We start from the raw sequence: 19,282 nt of genomic DNA on the forward strand, positions 1-19,282 counted from the left end.
GAACCACCCCAGAGTCCAGCGAATTTTGGTAAATTACTACTGGTGCATTTGCTATTTCCTCCGCCATCTCTTTTAGTACTTTGGGATGCATTCCATTAGGGCCAGGAGACTTGTCTACCTTTAGCCTCATTAGCTTGCCCACACTACCTCTTTTGTGATAATGATAGTTTCTAGGTCCTCACCTGCCATAGCCTTCTTGTCATCAATTTTTGGCATGTTATTTGTGTTTTCCACTGTGAAGACCGATACAAAGTACCTGTTCAATGCCTCAGCCATTTCCTCATTTCCAGTTATTACATCCCCCTTCTCATCCTCTAAAGGACCAATGTTTACTTTAGCCACTTTCTCGTTTTATATATTTGTAGAAACTTTTGCTATCTGTTTTTATATTCTGAGCTAGTTTACTCTCATAATCCATCTTATTTTTCTTTATAGCTTTTTTTGTGGCTTTCTGTTGACCTTTAAAGATTTCCCAATCCTCTAGTTTCCCACTAATCTTTCTCATTTTGTATACATTTTCTTTCAATTTGATACCTTCCTTTATTTCCTTAGATATCCGTGGCTGATTATCTCTTTTTCAACAGTCCTTCCTTATCACTGATATATACTTTTGCTGAGCACTGTGAAAAATCGCTTTGAAAGTCCTCCACTCTTCCTCAATTGTCCCACCATAAAGTTGTTGCGCCCAGTCTACCTTAGCCAACTTCTCCCTCATCACATTGTAGTCGCCTTTGTTTAAGCACAAGATACTGGTATTGGATTTTACCTTCTCACGCTCCATCTGTATTTTAAATTCAACCATACTGTGATCACTTCTTCCGAGAGGATCCCTAACTGTAAGATCATTAATTATTCCTGTCTCATTACCCCAGTCCAACACCGGCATCTCCACATCATCATTACACAGGACGAGATCTAGGATAGCTTGCTCCCTCGTAGGTTCCATTACATGTTCAAGGAAGCTATCGCGGATACATTCTATGAACTCCTCCTCAAGGCTGCCTTGACCAATCTGGTTTGACCAATTGACATGTAGATTAAAATCCCCCATAATAATTGCTGTACCAGTTTTACATGCCTCTTTGTTTATTTCTCGCCCCATCGTGATGTTATTATTTGGTGGCTTATAGACTACGCCTATCAGTGACTTTTTCTCCTTACTATTTCTAATTTCCACCCAAATGGAGTCAACCTCTTTTTCCATAGAACCTATATCATCTCTCACTACTGCCCTAATGTCATCCTTAAATATCAGAGCTACACCACCTCTCTTACCTTCCTGTCTTTCCCTCCAAACAGTCTGATACCCCTGGATATTTAACTCCCAGTCGTGACCATCCTGCAACCATGTCACTATAATGGCCACCAATCATACTCATTTGCAATAATTTGTGTCATCAACTCCCTTACCTTGTTTCAAATCTCCCATGTTCACTGGATCACCATCTGACGTTCACCGGAGAGCTGATTGCATAGTGGCAGTGTAACTGGGCTATCAATGCCGAGACCCCAGGTATGCACTGGGGGATCTAGTTTTGAATCCCACCAGGTGATGAATCTTACACTCATTGGATCACAGCTTCACACACAGTGAACCATACCTCACACATTCATTGGATCACAATCTCCCCCATTAACTAGATCTTTTCACTGGATCCCAGCATTCTGACCTGCCACTCACTGAATCCATGTTCCGGGACCCCAATGTTTCCTCCACTTCATGGGATCTTGGGAGCCTACTGACTATTCAATCTGATCATCTGCCTGAACTGTACTTCTCTGCCTACTCCCCATATCCCAAGATTCCCTGAGAGACCAAAGATGTGTTGATTGAGATTCAATGATGGAGCATCCACAACAATATAGATAGAGAATTTCAAAGATTCACAATCTTCGCAGTGAAGAAATTTCTCTTCATCTTAGTCTGAAAAGATTGACTCCTTACCCTGAGACCAGGGCACCAGCATCTCACTATCTACCCTGTTATGGGCCTTTAGAAGCTTATATGTTTCAATGAGGTCACCTCTTATTCTTCCAGCCTCTCATCATAGCACAAGTCTCTCATCCCATGGACCAATCTAGTGAACCCTCGCTGTACTGCCTTCAATGCAAATATATCCTTCTTTCAATGTGGAGACCAGAACAGCTTCTGGTGTTGTCTCACCAAAGCCCTATACAATTGCAGAAAGGTTCCTTTAAACTTGTTTGCTGATCCCAATACAATATTACCAACATGTCATTTGTCATTCGAGCAGCTCGCTGTAACTGAATGCTAATTTTCTATGTTCCTTATGTGAGTACACTAAAGTCCCTGTCAACACAACCATTTAGAAGTTACATGCCTTTTAATAAACATTTTGCTTTTCCCTATTTACTCCCAAAATGAATAAGATCACACCTTCCCACATTGTATGCCATTTACGAACCTGTTGCCCACTCACTTAACATGCCCATACCATGTTGCTGCTGTATCTTTGTATCCTCCTCCAAGAATAGTGTGTGTGCATGGAGGCACAGCAGCTTAATTCAACTGGAATAGGTTATGTACAAAGCACACTGTGACTTGTGCATGGGTGTGCATGGGACTGGTGCCATATTACACCCAATCACACAGAGCAGTATAAATAAGGGATACATATCTTCCTTCACTCAAGGGGTGCAGGCACGATGGCACAGTGGTTAGCACTGCTGCCTCACAGCACCAGGAACCCGGATTCAATTCTGGCCTCGGGTGACTGCCTGTGGCGTTTGCACATCTTAGAATCTTAGAAACCCTACAGCACAGAAAGAGGCCATTCGGTCCATCGAGTCTGCACCGACCACAATCCCACCCAGGCTCTACCCCCATATCCCTACATATTTACCCACTAATCCCTCTAACCTACGCATCCCAGGACACTGAGGGCAATTTTAGCATGGCCAATCAGCCTAACCCGCACATCTTTGGACTGTGGGAGGAAACCGGAGCACCCGGAGGAAACCCACACAGACACGAGGAGAATGTGCAAACTCCACACAGACAGTGACCCAAGCCGGGAATCGAACCCAGGTCCCTGAAGCTGTGAAGCAGCAGTGCTAACCACTGTGCTACCATGCCGCCCCATTGACTGCCTGTATCTGCGTGGATTTCCTCCGGGTGCTCCAGTTTCCTCCCACTGTCCAAAAATGTGCAGGTTAGGTGGATTGGCCATGCTAAATTGTCCCTTAGTGTCAGGGGAATTAGCAGGGTAAATACATGTGGTTACAGGACTAGGGCCTGGGTGGGATTGTTGCTGGTGCAGGCTTGATGGCCTCCTTCTGCACTGTAGGGATTCTAGGATTCATCGCCCTGGGAACGACATGCATAAGGGCACAGGTACCCTGTCACTTAAAGCACCATTTGCATAGGGACAGATAACACAGCATTTTGTAACTCAATGCATCAAAACATGTATATATAATACCCTAACACTCAATACTTTGGAACAACATGTGTGCAGGTTTGGGATAAACAGCACACAACACTCAATGCATCGAGAACAGTGTGCACAGAGACCTCATCCACAGTGTCTGGATACTCAACGTGCCCGGTTGTGGCTGAACATTGTAAAGGGATTGAGAGCAGATAACAGTCTGTCGCTGAGCGTACCAGAGTGCAACAAGACAGAGGGCTGTTTCAATGCATCTGGAAACATGAATACACTGTCACTCGCAGGAGAAACTGTGATTTGATTTGATTTGATTTATTATTCTCACATGTATTGGTATACAGTGAAAAGTATTGTTTTGTTGCACGCTGTACAGATAAAGCATACCATTCATAGAAGGAAAAGAGAGAGTGCAAAACGTAGTGTTACAGTCATAGCTCGGGTGTAGAGAAAGATCATCTTAATGCGAGGTAGATCCATTCAAAAGTCTGATGGCAGCAGGGAAGAAGCCATTCTTGAGTCGGTTGGTACATGTCCTAAGACTTTTGTATCTTTTTCCAATGGAAGAAGGTGGAAAGAGTATGTCCGGGGTGTGTGGGGTCCTTAATTATGGTGTCTACTTTTCCGAGACAGCGGGAAGCGTCGACAGTGTCGATGGGTGGGAGGCTGGTTTGCGTGATGGACTGGGCTTCGTTCATGATCTTTTGTAGTTTCTTGCGGTCTTGGACAGAGAGGAGTCATACCAAGCTGTGATACAATCAGAAAGAAAATGTGTGCATGACAACAGGTTATATATATTGTCCTGTCATTCATTACATTAGAAATTATGTATGGAGACAAGAGTCTCAAAGCACACTCACTCGGTACACCAGAATTGTACTTGCATGGAGATGGGGACATGCAGCACCTTCTCACTCAGTGTTGGGGAGATACAGTGCTGAGCTCCCTATGAGTTGGGCACATACAATGCGGCAATCACTATGAGTAGGGGACATACAGCAGCCTGTCTCTCAGTGCATGGGGGTCATTATGTGCAGAAGATACATGCGCTTGGAACAAAGTGATCACAAAAGCTGCGGACGCACTGTATGTTGTCATTCGATACAGTAGAAGTAGTGTGTGTACAAGGAGGTATCCTGCACATTAAGAGAAGCATGTAAATGGGGAAAGAGGACACACATTTCCCAGTCATCCAGTGCACATGTAAAATGTGTATGTGGAAAGAGATTGCCCTGCATCCTGTCATCAATGTAATGTGTGCATCACTAGAGAAGATGCAAAGTGCTCTATTACCCAATTTAGTAAGCACACAGGGAGAATGGACCCAGCAACCTGTGATGAATGAGGAACAGCGTTCACACAAAGGCGCATGCAGTACCTTGTCTTTCAGTACAATTTGCATAGGGAAAGGGGACAATGCAAATGGCCAAAATGCTTAGTTGTTACGTTGGCCACGGAGGTCATCAATAGAACTCCCTGTGGGCCTCATGAGCACCCCTGTTAGGTGATTAGAGGCTTGCCCAATAGGAAAGGAGCAACGGGGGAGTTTAAAACCAGCTGGTTCCATTCATCCCGGCAGTCGACAGACTCAGGACTGATCTGTCCTGTGTAGCCATTGAAAGGCGTTCAGAACACAATGTAAATAAACAAGTGATTGGTGATGGAAGACTGGCCTCGGTAAGGTTATTACATGAGTACACCAAGAATAGCCTATCCACAGGGAGAGGCATCTGCAACCTCCCATAATCTTCTGTACATAAATTTAAGCTCGCCCAAATTCCATTTTCCACAGCATAATCATTCTTAAGCTCAGTTCACCTCTCATGCTCGTCCTCTTCAATTTCCATTTGCTCCCAATCTTGCAACACATTGAATTCCATATCGACACCTTCATTTACATAACTCTCCATGCTATTTACCACAATCAACAATCTGCTTCAAGCTCACGTGCCAGACCGTTTGCAACCTTGGTGTTGGGGTGGAATTTTCCCCCAAGAAAACTAAGGCCGGAATTCTCCGACCTCGTCCAGGGCTGGGATTCTCCAGTCCTGCTGCCACGAATGGGGGTTTGGCTGTGCGCCAAATTCTCCATTCTCACTAGCAGCGAGAGCAGGGCAACCGACATTGGAGAATTATGGCCGAACTGTCATAACGATAATAATGGAGTAATCTACGTTGGTCTCTCAGGTGCGCTCTGCACTGAAATCGTCTTACGCTCAGTCACTTTTTTTGGAGAGTTTTGTGCCGGTACTTGGTGGGGGGACCGAGAATGGCAGGACCGAAACACACCCGTGAGCTCAGATTCAGAGCTTTCGGATTCCATTTCACAAGGGTGCCCCAATCTCACAATGCGCAGGAAAACCCCCTCCGTCTGCCCATGGACATTGGGATCCCCACCCCACCCCCCCATTGGCGGCATGTTCCCCCACCCCCTCCCCAACACAGGTCGCTGGCATCAGGGCCCTCCTGATGTGCCCCCACCAAGAACGCCAATATGTCCCCCATCATAAACCCTGATATAATCCACCCCTGCATGCTCCCCCTGTATAGCTCCTCTAACACCCCTGCATGGTCCCCCATTGGACACCCCCGCGCATAGCACCCCTGTCAGACTCTCCTCCAGCATAGCCCCCTCCATCATGGTCCTCACTCAGGCCCCACCCCTTTTGCACTGCCCCTGCCACACTGGCAGTGCCCAACTGGCACCACTGCCAGGGTGTCAAGCAGCAACCATCAGGTGGACACTTCTCAATGGGCCATTCAGCCCATCGAGTCTGCACCCACTCGCTGAAACAGTATCACATCCAGTCCTTCCCCTCTATTCTGCCAGTAGAAAGGGGCCAGAATGATTACAAACTGTTCTGCACTGGGCGCAGAACCAATTTTTAGGCCCACCTGCTATTTTCCTAAATCGGTGTGATCTATGTCAGGCACAGCGAGGTGGGAAAATCGCCCTCATTATGTCTGATCCTGGTACAAGCTTCCAACCTCATGTGCTCTATGATGCCCATTTCTACCTCCATAACATTTCCGATTCCACCCCTGCCTCAGCTCACCTGTTGCTGAATCATCCATCCAATCCTTTGGTACTTTAGACATGACAGTTCCAATGCTTTCCTGGCCAACCTCCCATCTTCCACCCTCCTGAAACTGGAGCTCATTTGTAGATTTAATGCTCATATCTTCAAACATCACAAAATCCCATTTACTTATCACTCAGGGTAGCATGGTGGCACAGTGGTTAGCACTGATGCCTCACAACGCCAGGGACCTGGGTTCAACTCCAGCCACAGGTAAAACTGTCTGTGTGAAGTTTGCAAGCTCTCCCCATGTCGGTGTGGGTTTCCTCTGGGTGCTTTGATTTCCTCCCAAAGATGTGCGGGTTAGGTGGATTGGCTAAATTGTCCCTTATTGTCCAAAGGTATGTAGGTTAGGTGGATTGGCCATAGTAAATGAGAGGGGTTATGGGAATAGGGCAGAGGGGAGGGACTGGATGTGATACGGTTATGGTGAGTTGGTGCAGGTTCGACGGGCAGAATGGTCTCCTTCTGCACAGTAGGGATTCTATGGATGGATTCTGTATGCATGGCCAGTTTTAAGGTGGGGACTGATGAAGGTAAATCAAATCTAAAACCTCTCTAAAAGAAATCTCAAAAATGCGTACGTAAGAGGATTTGGGCGTAGCACAATAGGTTTAAAATTTCTGCTGGCTCAGTTAATTCTGCCCACACTTTGCTGACATTACCAGCAGAAACAATTGGAACCTTTATTTCAGAATATTCAATGACTTGAGATTAAAAGCGCAGAATATTCAATAGCATTAAACTAGCAATAGGCATTATTCTGCAGAGTTCTCATTCAGGATATTTACATTCTATATTTGAATGACAATGTACATACCTATTAATTTCCTGGTACACGCTGTCCAAGAATTTGAGAAACCTTTGCAGCTCAAATGTTATTTAAAATTTCCCTTCTAGATTAGCAACATGCAGTTTTGGGGAATGCCCATTTCTTAAATCCATATTTAAGATTCATACATAATACATTCTCGTCTGTAGTAAAAGTCATGTGAATTGTTTGTGGCCCATTCTTTGTTTTGTATTTCAGTTAACTTTGCATGGCTGCGTTTGAATGAGGATGAAAAATAAACAGGGAGAAAAAGCCAGTGAATAATCTGTAAAAGGTCAGAATACATTGTGAACATACTACCCCACTGTGGAGTAGCTATAACATGGTGACTTAAATGAAGTGCATTTTTGTGGGGGGAAAGCAACAGCCAACAGGGGTGCAATTGTCTAGTCGTTATGTTAGAGGCATAGTAATCCAGAGGCCTCCATTAAACCATAAATCCCTACAGTACAGAAGGAGGCCATTCAGCCCATCGAGCCTATACCGACCACAATCCCACCCCTGTTCCCATAAGCCCACACATTTACCCTGCTAATTCCCCCTGACACTGGGGTCAATTTAGCATGGCCAATCCACATAACCAGCACGTCTTTCAGAGTGTGGGAGGAAACTGAACAACCCGGAGGAAACTCATGCAGACACGTGGAGAACGTGCAGACTCTTCACGGACAATGACCCAAGATGGGAATCGAACCCGGGTCCCTGGCACTGTGAGGCAACGATGCTAACCACTGTGCCACTGTACCGCCCTTAACATTCAATGGTGTCAAATAGCTAGTCTAATTAACATTGGAAGACATCAGACCATTCTGGGACAGTTTACATCAATCAGCAATATTAAACGTGTGAATAAAGATGAACAACACGCTCAGCAAAGCAATAATTGTCACATCATTGGATATCCATGAGGTAGATTTGACAACTAGACCCGGAGTCATGCAACTGACGGTGGTATCTCCCATAAATCACTGAGAGTGATTTCAACAATACTTCACAAATATTCAACGATGTGACATTTACTGATTTGTCAAGCATTTTAAGAAATCATGAGCGATTTATCAGATTTAATGGTATTGATGCAATCTGTCCCAGTATAGTCCAATTCCCAATTTAGAATTAATTATTTATTTGTAGCTCAGTTTCAAATCGGTTGCATAGATCTTCTCACAGTGTTAATTTAAAACAGTTACTTCTTTAATACACCTTCAGCTATCAAGGCCATCAGCTATGGAAGTCATTCATTAAACATAACTTCATTAGCTGCGGCACTGCCTCACCAACACCAGGGACTGGGTTCGATTCCTGGTTTGGGGCATTGTCTGTGCAGAGTCTGCACGTTCTCCCCGTGTCTGCGTGGGTTTCCTCTGGGTGCTCCGGTTTCCTCCCACAGTCCGAAAGACGTGCTGGTTAGATGGATTGGCCATGCTAAATTCCCCCTCAGTGTACCCGAACAGGTGCCAGAGTGTGGCGACTAGGAGATTTTCACAGTAACTTCATTGCAGTGTTAATGTAAGTCTACTTGTGCCACCTTTGTGTTTTGGGTTCATGTCCCACACTCGGCCTTGATCAGAAAAATCAAGACTGACAGCACAGTACTGAGGGAGTGCTGCACTAGTGGGTGTGCTGTCTTTCAGATAAGATGTTAAACTGAGGCCTTACCTATTCTCTCAGGTGGACATAATTTTGAAGAAAAGCAGGAGATTAATCCCTGGTGTCATGACCAATATTAATAAAATGATTTTATGGTTATCATTGCACTGCTATCTGAGGGAGTTTGCTATGTGAAAATGAGCTGCGGCATTTCTTATTTTATAACAGTGACTATAGGGCGGCACGGTGGCACAGTGGTTAGCACTGCTGCCTCACAGCGCCAGGGGCCCAAGTTCAATTCGCGGCTTGGGTCACTGTCTGTGTGGAGTTTGCACATTCTCCCCGTGTCTGCGTGGGTTTCCTCTGGGTGCTCCAGTTTCCTCCCACAGTCCAAAGATGTGCGGGTTTAACATAGAACATAGAAAGCCACAGCACAAACAGGCCCTTCGGCCCACAAGTTGCGCCGATCACATTCCCACCTCTAGGCCTATCTATAGCCCTCAATCCCATTAAATCCCATGTACTCATCCAGAAGTCTCTTAAAAGACCCCAACGAGTTTGCCTCCACCACCACCGACGTCAGCCGATTCCACTTACCCACCACCCTCTGAGTGAAAAACTTACCCCTGACATCCCCCCTGTACCTACCCCCCAGCACCTTAAACCTGTGTCCTCTCGTAGCAACCATTTCAGCCCTTGGAAATAGCCTCTGAGAGTCCACCCTATCCAGACCCCTCAACATCTTGTAAACCTCTATCAGGTCACCTCTCATCCTTCGTCTCTCCAGGGAGAAGAGACCAAGCTCCCTCAACCTATCCTCATAAGGCATGCCCCCCAATCCAGGCAACATCCTTGTAAATCTCCTCTGCACCCTTTCAATGGCTTCAACATCTTTCCTGTAATGAGGTGACCAGAACTGCGCGCAGTACTCCAAGTGGGGTCTAACCAGGGTCCTATAAAGCTGCAGCATTATCTCCCGACTCCTAAACTCAATCCCTCGATTAATGAAGGCTAGTACGCCATACGCCTTCTTGACCGCATCCTCCACCTGCGAGGCCGATTTAAGAGTCCTATGGACCCGGACCCCAAGGTCCTTCTGATCCTCTACACTGCTAAGAATGGTACCCTTCATTTTATACTGCTGCTCCATCCCATTGGATCTGCCAAAATGGATCACCACACACTTATCCGGGTTGAAGTCCATCTGCCACTTCTCCGCCCAGTCTTGCATTCTATCTATGTCTCGCTGCAACTTCTGACATCCCTCCAAACTATCCACAACACCACCTACCTTGGTGTCGTCAGCAAACTTACCAACCCATCCCTCCACTTCCTCATCCAGGTCATTTATGAAAATGACAAACAGCAAGGGTCCCAGAACAGATCCCTGGGGCACTCCACTGGTCACTGACCTCCATGCAGAGAAAGACCCCTCCACAGCCACTCTCTGCCTTCTGCAGGCAAGCCAGTTCTGGATCCACAAGGCAACAGCCCCTTGGATCCCATGCCCTCTCACTTTCTCAAGAAGTCTTGCATGGGGGAACTTATCGAACGCTTTGCTGAAGTCCATATAGACCACATCCACCGCTCTTCCTTCGTCAATGTGCTTGGTCACATTTTCAAAGAACTCAACCAGGCTCGTAAGGCACGACCTGCCCCTGACAAAGCCGTGCTGACTACTTTTGATCATACTAAACTTCTCTAGATGATCATAAATCCTGTCTCTCAGGATCCTCTCCATCAACTTACCAACCACTGAGGTTAGACTCACTGGTCGGTAATTTCCCGGGCTGTCCCTGTTCCCTTTCTTGAATATAGGGACCACATCCGCAATCCTCCAATCCTCCGGAACCTCTCCCGTCTCCATCGACGATGCAAAGATCATCGCCAAAGGCTCCGCAATCTCCTCCCTCGCCTCCCACAGTAACCTGGGGTACATCCCATCCGGTCCCGGCGACTTACCAACCTTGATGCCATTCAATAGTTCCAACACATCCTCTTTCTTTATGTCCACATGCTCGATCCTTTCTGTCCTCCGCAATCCAGCAGTACAACCATCCAGATCCCTTTCCACCGTGAATACCGAGGTAAAGTATTCATTAAGCAGCTCCGCCATTTCTAACGGTTCCGCACAAACTTTTCCCCCTTCACCTTTTAAGGGTCCTATGCCTTCACATCTCATCCTTTTACTCTTGACATATTTGTAGAAAGCCTTGGGATTCTCCTTAATCTTACCCGCCAAGGTCTTCTCATGACCCCTTCTCGCTCTCCTAATTTCCTTCTTAAGCTCCTTCCTACATCGCGTATACTCCTCTAAATCCTTAACACCTCCTAGCTCTCTGAACCTTCTGTACGCCTCTCTTTTCTTATTCACCAGGTTCATCACAACCTTCGTACACCACGGTTCCCGTACCCTACCAACACCCCCCTGTCTCATCGGAACGTTGTCATGCAGAGCTCCAGACAAACATTCCTTGAAAATCCTCCACTTTCCTTCGGTACTTTTCCCCAAGAATGCCTCCTTCCAATTTACCCGTCTAATTTCCTCCCTGATGACACTGTATTTCCCTTTACTCCAGAGAAACACTTTCCTAGCCTGCCTGACCCTATCTCTTTCCAATGCTATCGTGAAGGAGATAGAATTATGATCGCTATCCCCAAGATGCTCACCCACCGAGAGATCCTCCACCTGTCCAGGTTCATTAGCCAGCACCAGATCAAGAACAGCCTCTCCTCTAGTAGGCTTATCCACATACTGTGTCAGGATTGGCCAGGCTAAATTGTCCCTTGGTGTCAGGGGGACTGGCTGGGGTAAACGCATGGTGTTATGGGGTAGGGCCTGGGTGGGGTTGTGGTTAGTGCAGACTTGATGGGCCAAATGGCCTCCTTCTGCACTGTAGGCTTCTATGATACCTCAAAAGTACTTCATCAGCTAGAAAGCACTTGTGGGGGCAGGGGAGTTTTCCCATCTTGCCCACCATAGAAATCGTAGCGAACAGGGAGGAGCGGATCATGCAAAGGTCATTGGATGTGGGCGGGCTCTTTCAGTTCTGGGGCGAGTGTGGCCGGAAAATTCCTTCCCAGATGTTTGATGGATGGGAAAGGTACTTTAGAAAGGAAAATCTTTATACTTCTCTGTCCTCCATTAAAGCCTACTGCTGTGATCTCCTGGAGTCTCCTTCCTTGGCTCTGTGTAAATTTTGGTCTGATTCTGGTGCTATATAATTGCAAATTGTCATTGAAACAAATCAGGTTATTTCAACATCACCATTTTGAGAAGTATGCAGTCTTCATTAACATGAGGTAAGTGAATGGGAGCATGTGTTCATTGGAAAACAATGGGCGGGATTTTCCGAGCTCACTCGCCCCGATACCAGAAAATCCTGCCCGAGGTCAACGGACCTTTCCAGAGTCCGCCCCTTGCCCACTCTGATTCCCGTGGCGGGCGGGACGGTAAAATTCGCCCCAATGAATTAAACATGAAGATTGCAACAATTTCACATTGAACAGATTTGGTTATTTGTTGCTTTCTTCACTCTAACAATCAGTAACACGAAATCAGTTGGTTCTTGCTACAGCATCTTGACTTCAGCATCACTGTTGCCCAAATGGTGGGACAATTATTCTGTAACACCAAAGTCTTTTCAGTGAGTTGGGTAATCAGGTTATTGAACATAAGAGTGCAACAAGCATTAATGTAGCAGCCCCCTTCTGTGCTGTACCATAAAATCCCTACAGTGCAGAAGAAGACCATTTGGCCCATCGACTCTGCACCGACTCTCCAAAAGAGCATCTTATCCAGGTCCACACCCTGCCCTATTCCCTTAACACCATGCACTTAACCCACCAATCCCTTTAACCTACACATCTTGGGACACTAAGGGCCAATCCACCTAACCTGCACATCTTTGGACTGTGGGAGGAATCCAGAGCACCTGGAAGAAATCTACGCAGACAGGGAGAACTTGCAGACTCCGCACAGACAGTGACCCAAGCCGGAAATCAAACCCTCGTCCCTGGTGCTGTGAGGCAGCAGTGCTAACCAACACTGCAATGAAGTTACTATGAAACTCCCCTAGTCGCCACATTCCGATGCCTGTTCAGGTACACTGAGGGAGAATTTAGCATGGCCAATGCACCTAACCAGCATGCCTTTCAGACAATGGGAGGAATCCAGAGCACCCGGAGGAAACCCATGTAGACACGGGGAAAAAATGCAAACTCCACACAGACCAATCTAAAACTTACAATATTTGCAAGATAATATGGTTCTAAAAACAGAAATTGGCTCCATAGCACAATATTCATTGAATGATTGTTTTTGACATGGTCCATTAGCATCAGAAACAATCTGGTTGCCAAGATGGAATTGACACAAATCAGCCTTGCACATATTGGGTGCTAATATGTTCACCACAGACTACAAACTACAAGGATATAGATTTACAACTAAAGAACCTGACTGCTACATCAGGTAGAGGTGCTGAACAAAAGCAAGACAATTCCCTGTTGAGAAATTCCCAATATGTGGTCTATCCACCAATTTTAAAATTACAATGGGATTTTTTTTAGAAATTCATCCATTGGGTGTAGGTGTCACATGTAAGGTTGGCATCCATTGCCCATCCATTGTTATCCTTGAGAAAATGACAGTCGGCCTTTATCTTGAACCGCTACGGTCCATGTGCTGAAGGTGCTGCAACACTGTTTGGTAGAGTGCAGAGAAAAACCTTCTGCCTAGCCAGGGAATGAGGGAGAATCTGAGAAACAAACTAGAACAAATGGAAGATAGAAGGGAAAGAGTTATACGGGCATCCTTATAACTTTATTAAAAGAACAATCCAAGTCAGAGTGCACTAAAAACCATTGGGTGAATTCTGCAGTGAAGGAGGGGACACAGCAGTCTTTTTCCAGCATTGTTTAAGTCCAGAATGGAACTTATGCATTCAGGCACCGCCACAATGTATTGGAGAGTATTAAGACAGTCTCAATTTTAATCAGATTGTAATTACCAATAACACTTGAAATGAGTATTATGACACAGTAATTTATAGGGAACATCTGTCCATTTGCCAGCTAATTGAGTTGTGGTTAAGCAAAGAATCTACTGATGAACATATTTTAATGAGGGTGTCGTGCAGTTACTATGACTGACAATAGTGCTTAATTCCAACAATTAGTGCAGAAACAGGAATACAGGTATTGGCGATACTCAGGAACCAAAATTCTTATCAATTATTAAATGTATTCTTTTGCAATACACTGAAGATTACAATTTGTGTGCATTCATTTAGTCTGCAATGATTCCAGATCTATAATATGTCTTCTGGGATCAGGAATCGCAAAATGCAGGAATACTTTTAAAAATTTTCTATTTTCTTGACAGTTTTGCCCGATTTAAATTCACTTACTTTTCAATGGCCTGCTTCAAACCCACTTTCTGTCTTCCAGCAAATTCTATGTCATTTAGTAATATTCTAATTTCTGCGGCATTTTCAGGTTCTTTTTTTATTCACTCATAGGACGTAAGCGTCACTGACAAGACCAATATTTACTTCCCATCTCTAATTGTTCTTGAGAGGATGGTGGTGAGCTGCCTTTTTGAACTGCTGCAGTCCATGTGGCGTAGGTACACCCACAATGCTGTTTGGGAGAGAGTTCTAGCATTTTGACCCAGTGACAGTGAAGGAACGGTGATATATTTCCAAGTCAGGTTGGCTTGGAAGGGAACTTCCAGGTGATGGTGCTCCCAAGCATCTGCTGCCCTTATCCTTCTCGATGGTAGCAGTCGTAGATTTGGAAGGTGCTGCCGAAGGAACCTTGGTGAGTTCCTGCAGTTCATCTTGTAGATGGTACACACTGCTGCTGCTGTTTGTCAGCGGTGAAGGGTGTGAATGTTTGTGGAAGGGGTACCAATCAAGCAGACTGCTGTGTTCTAGGTGGTGTTAAGCTTCTTGAATATAGTTGGAGTTGCACTCATCCAGGCAAGTGGAGAGTATTCTAACACACTCCTGACTTGTGCCTTGTAGATTGTGGACAGGTTTGGTAGTCAAAGAATCATAGAATCCCTACAGTGCAGCAGTGCAGAAAGAGGCCATTTGGCCCATTGAGTCTGCACCGACCACAATCCCACCCAGGTCCTATTTCTGTAACCCCACATATTTGCCCTGCTAACCCCCCTGAGACTAGGGTCAATTTTTGCATGGCCAATCAACCAAACCCGCACTTCTTTGGCCTGTGGGAGGAAACCGAGCATCCGGAGGAAACCCACGCAGACACAGGGAGAATGTGCAAACTCCACACAGACTGTGACCTGGAATTAAACCCGAGTCCCTGGCACTGTGAGGCAGCAGTGCTAACCACTGTGCCACCGTGCCTCCTAGGAGGCGGGATACTTGCCACAGGATTCCTAGCCTCTGAGGCTCTCTGATTTAAAGTTTGGGTTTGTCCATTTAGTTTTTTTAAACTGGCTCGTAAAGCATTTAATTGTAATTTTGAAAGTTTCCTTTTTGTTACCTGATTATCTGTTTCTCTGCGTTTGTGTTCTTTTCATATTAACCCATAAAGTTTTTCTGTGTTCCTTTCAAATATCTTCCCTCAATCATCCGTGTTCCCCTTCTCATATAAACATAACTTTTGCCTATTTTCCACTGACAAAAATAGTTGTTCAAGCTTAAATAAGTTGGATGAGAATATAGGGGGCATGGTTAGTAAGTTTGCAGATGACACCAAGAATGGTGGCACAGTAGACAGTGAAGAAAGTTATCTCCAATTGCAACGGGATCTTGATCAATTGGGCCAGTGGGCTGACGAATGGCAGATGGAGTTTAATTTAGACAAATGCGAGATGATGCATTTTGGTAGATTGAACCAGGGCAGGACTTACTCAGTTAATGGTAGGGTGTTGGGGAGAGTTACAGAACAAAGAGATCTAGGGGTACATGTTCATAGCTCCTTGAAAGTGGAGTCACAGGTGGACAGAGTGGTGAAGAAGGCATTCAGCATGCTTGGTTTCATCGGTCAGAACATTGAATACAGGAGTTGGAACGTCTTGTTAAAGTTGTACAAAACATTGGTAAGGCCACACTTGGAATATTGTATGCAGTTCTGGTCACCCTATTATAGAAAGGATATTATTAAACTAGAAAGAGTGCAGAAAAGATTTGCTAGGATGCGACCGGGACTTGATGGTTTGAGTTATAAGGAGAGGCTGGATAGACTGGGACTTTTTTCTCTGGAGCGTAGGAGGCTGAGGGGTGACCTTATAGAGGTCTATAAAATAATGAGGGGCATAGACAAGGTAGATAGTCAATATCTTTTCCCAAAGGTAGGCGAGTGTAAAAATAGAGGGCATAGGTTTAAGGTGAGAGGGGAGAGATACAAAAGTGTCCCGAGGGGCAATTCTTTCACACAGAGGGCGGTGAGTGTCTGGAACAAGCTGCCAGAGGTAGTAGTAGAGGCGGACACAATTTTATCTTTTAAAAAGCATTTAGATAGTTACATGGGTACGGTGGGAATAGAGGGATATGGGCCAAATGCGGGCAATTGGGATTAGCTTAGGGGTTTTAAAAAAAAAGGCGGCATGGACAAGTTGGGCCGAAGGACCTGTTTCCATGCTGTAAACCTCTTTGACTCTATGACGTGACAATATATGGTAAGTTTGCTCAGTATAGAAAACCATAGAACCATAGAAAATTACAGCTCAGAAACAGGCCTTTTGGCCCTTCTTGTCTGTGCCGAACCATTTTTTGCCTAGTCCCACTGACCTGCAGTTGGACCATATCCCTCCACACCCCTCTCATCCATGAACCCGTCCAAGTTTTTCTTAAATGTTAAAAGTGACCCCGCATTTACCACTTTATCCGGCAGCTCATTCCACACTCCCACCACTCTCTGCGTGAAGAAGCCCCCCTTAATATTCCCTTTAAACTTTTCTCCTTTCACCCTTAGCCCATGCCCTATGGTTTTTTTCTCCCCTAGCCTCAGCGGAAAAAGCCTGCTTGCATTCACTCTATCTATGCCCATCAAAATCTTATACACCTCTATCAAATCTCCCCTCAATCTTCTGCGCTCCAGGGAATAAAGTCCAAACCTATTCAATCTCTCTGTTGGAAGTATGTAGGAAACACTAATAAAAGAGCAATAGCAATAACATGCATTAATGTAGGCCCCTTTCACATCCCAAAGTGTTTTGCCCACAATGCATTATTTTGAAGATTAGTCACTGTTGTTCTGTAGGAAGAAACAAGGCCAATTTGCACACAGTAAACTCGGCAATGAAATAAATAACTGATCAGTTAAGCTGTTTTTTTGAGGGATAATTGTCAGCAAAAAATATTCTCTGCTCTTCTTCAAAGAACGCCATGGAATCTTTGAAGTTGGCCGAGCAGGAAAGGCCTGAATTTACTGTCTCAACTAAAAGACAGCATGTGGGATTTTTGTCCTTCTCCATGGCATGTTCCGCGCGCACTTGCTGGTGTTGGGATTGTATGGTCCTGCTGTTGTCCATGGGGTTTCAAACTGAACGCCTCCCTCACCGTTGGGAAACCCACGGCGGGGATGCGCCATCAGCAGGGCTGTAAGCTTCCACCGGCGTGAATGTCAGCAAGGTTTCGGCGAGCATCTCTGACAATGCAGCACTCCACAACAGGTCCACAGCAGACACCATCCCCCGGGCACTACACTCAACCCTAGAACACCTAAATAACAAAGACACCTATGTCAGACTCCTATTTATTGACTACAGCCTTCAATACCAATTTTCCTACAAACCCCATCTCCAAACTCCATGGCCTGGGGCTCGACTCCTCGCTCTGTGACTGGACCTAAATTTCCTAACCCACAGACCGCAATCAGTAAGGATAGGCAACAGCACCTCTTTCACGATCATCCTCAACACCGGTGCCCCACAAGGCTGTGTTCTCAGCCCCCTACTATACTCCTTATACACCTATGACTGCGTGGCCAAATTCCCCTCCAATTCGATTTTCAAGTTTGCTGACGACACCACCGTAGTGGGCCGGATCTCAAACAATGACGAGACAGAGTACAGGAATGAGAAAGAGAATCTGGTGAACTGGTGCGATGACAATAATCTCTCCTTCAACGTCAACAAAATGAAGGAGATAGTCATCGACTTCAGGAAGCGGAATGGAGAACATGCCCCTGTCTACATCAATAGGGACAAAATGGAAACGGTCGAGAGCTTGAAGTTTCTAGGTGTCCAGATCACCAACAATCTGTCTTGGTCCATCCATGCTTACACTATGGTTAAGAAAGCCCACCAACGCCTCGACTTTCTCAGGAGACTAAGGAAATTTGGCATGTCCGCTACGACTCTCACCAACCTTTACAGATGCATCATTGCAAGAATTATTTCTGGCTGTATCCAGCTTGGTATGGCTCCTGCTCTGTCCAAGACCACAAGAAACTACAAAGAGTTGTGAATAAAGCCCACTCCATCACTCAAACCAGCCTCCCATCCATTGACACTGTCTACATTTCCCGCTGCCTCAGCAAAGCAGCCAGCATAATCAAGGACCACACACATCCTGGACATACTCTCTTCCACCTTCTTCCATCAGGAAAAAGATACAAAAGTCTAAGGACACGTACCAACCGACTCAAGAGCAGTTTCTTCCCTGCTGGCATCAGACTTTTGAATGGACCCATCCCATATTAAGTTGATCTTTCTCTGCACCCTAGCTATGACTGTAACACTACATTCTGCACTCTCTCCTTTCCTTGTCCATGTAAGGTATGCATTGTCTGTATAGTGCGCAAGAAACACTGGGGGGTGATTCTCCCAGGCGGGAGACATAAGGGGAGGCCATTTAGCGAGCTACCCACTGGGCACCATAGCCTCCACGTGTCTCCGGCTGCCAGGTTTCCAGCATCGTCAGCTACGCGCCAGAAATTGAATAATTTAGTATTTAAATGAGCATTTTAATCCCATTAGTGGTCCCAGGATTGAAGCTTCCAGATCCGCTAGCCTCTCCCTTGGCCTCCCAGCCAGAAGTGTTTCACTCCAGCGGGGTTTACAATAGCTCCCCACTAACAGGGAGCTGGCGGCCTGACCCCGATGGAGTGAAGGGGGGCCATGGAGGCTCCCAAGGGAGTCAGGGATAAGGGCGGGATGTCCGCCAAGCTGGCAGTGCTGGCTTGGCCCCCTGGCACTGCCCAAGGGGCAAAGTGACAATGCCCAAGGGGCACTTTGGCATTACCCACCAGGCATCGGGCAGTGCCAAGCGGGTTGGGGCAGAGGGGGACGGAGCATAATGGGGGCAAGACATCTGGGGGGTGATCGGTGGGGATGCATGCAGGGCTGAACAGAGCTGGCCATTGGGGTGGGGGGTGGGTTTGGCCTGCAGGGG

This window comes from Mustelus asterias, chromosome 24 (genome assembly GCF_964213995.1).
Source record: "Mustelus asterias chromosome 24, sMusAst1.hap1.1, whole genome shotgun sequence".
Lineage (NCBI taxonomy): Eukaryota > Metazoa > Chordata > Chondrichthyes > Carcharhiniformes > Triakidae > Mustelus > Mustelus asterias.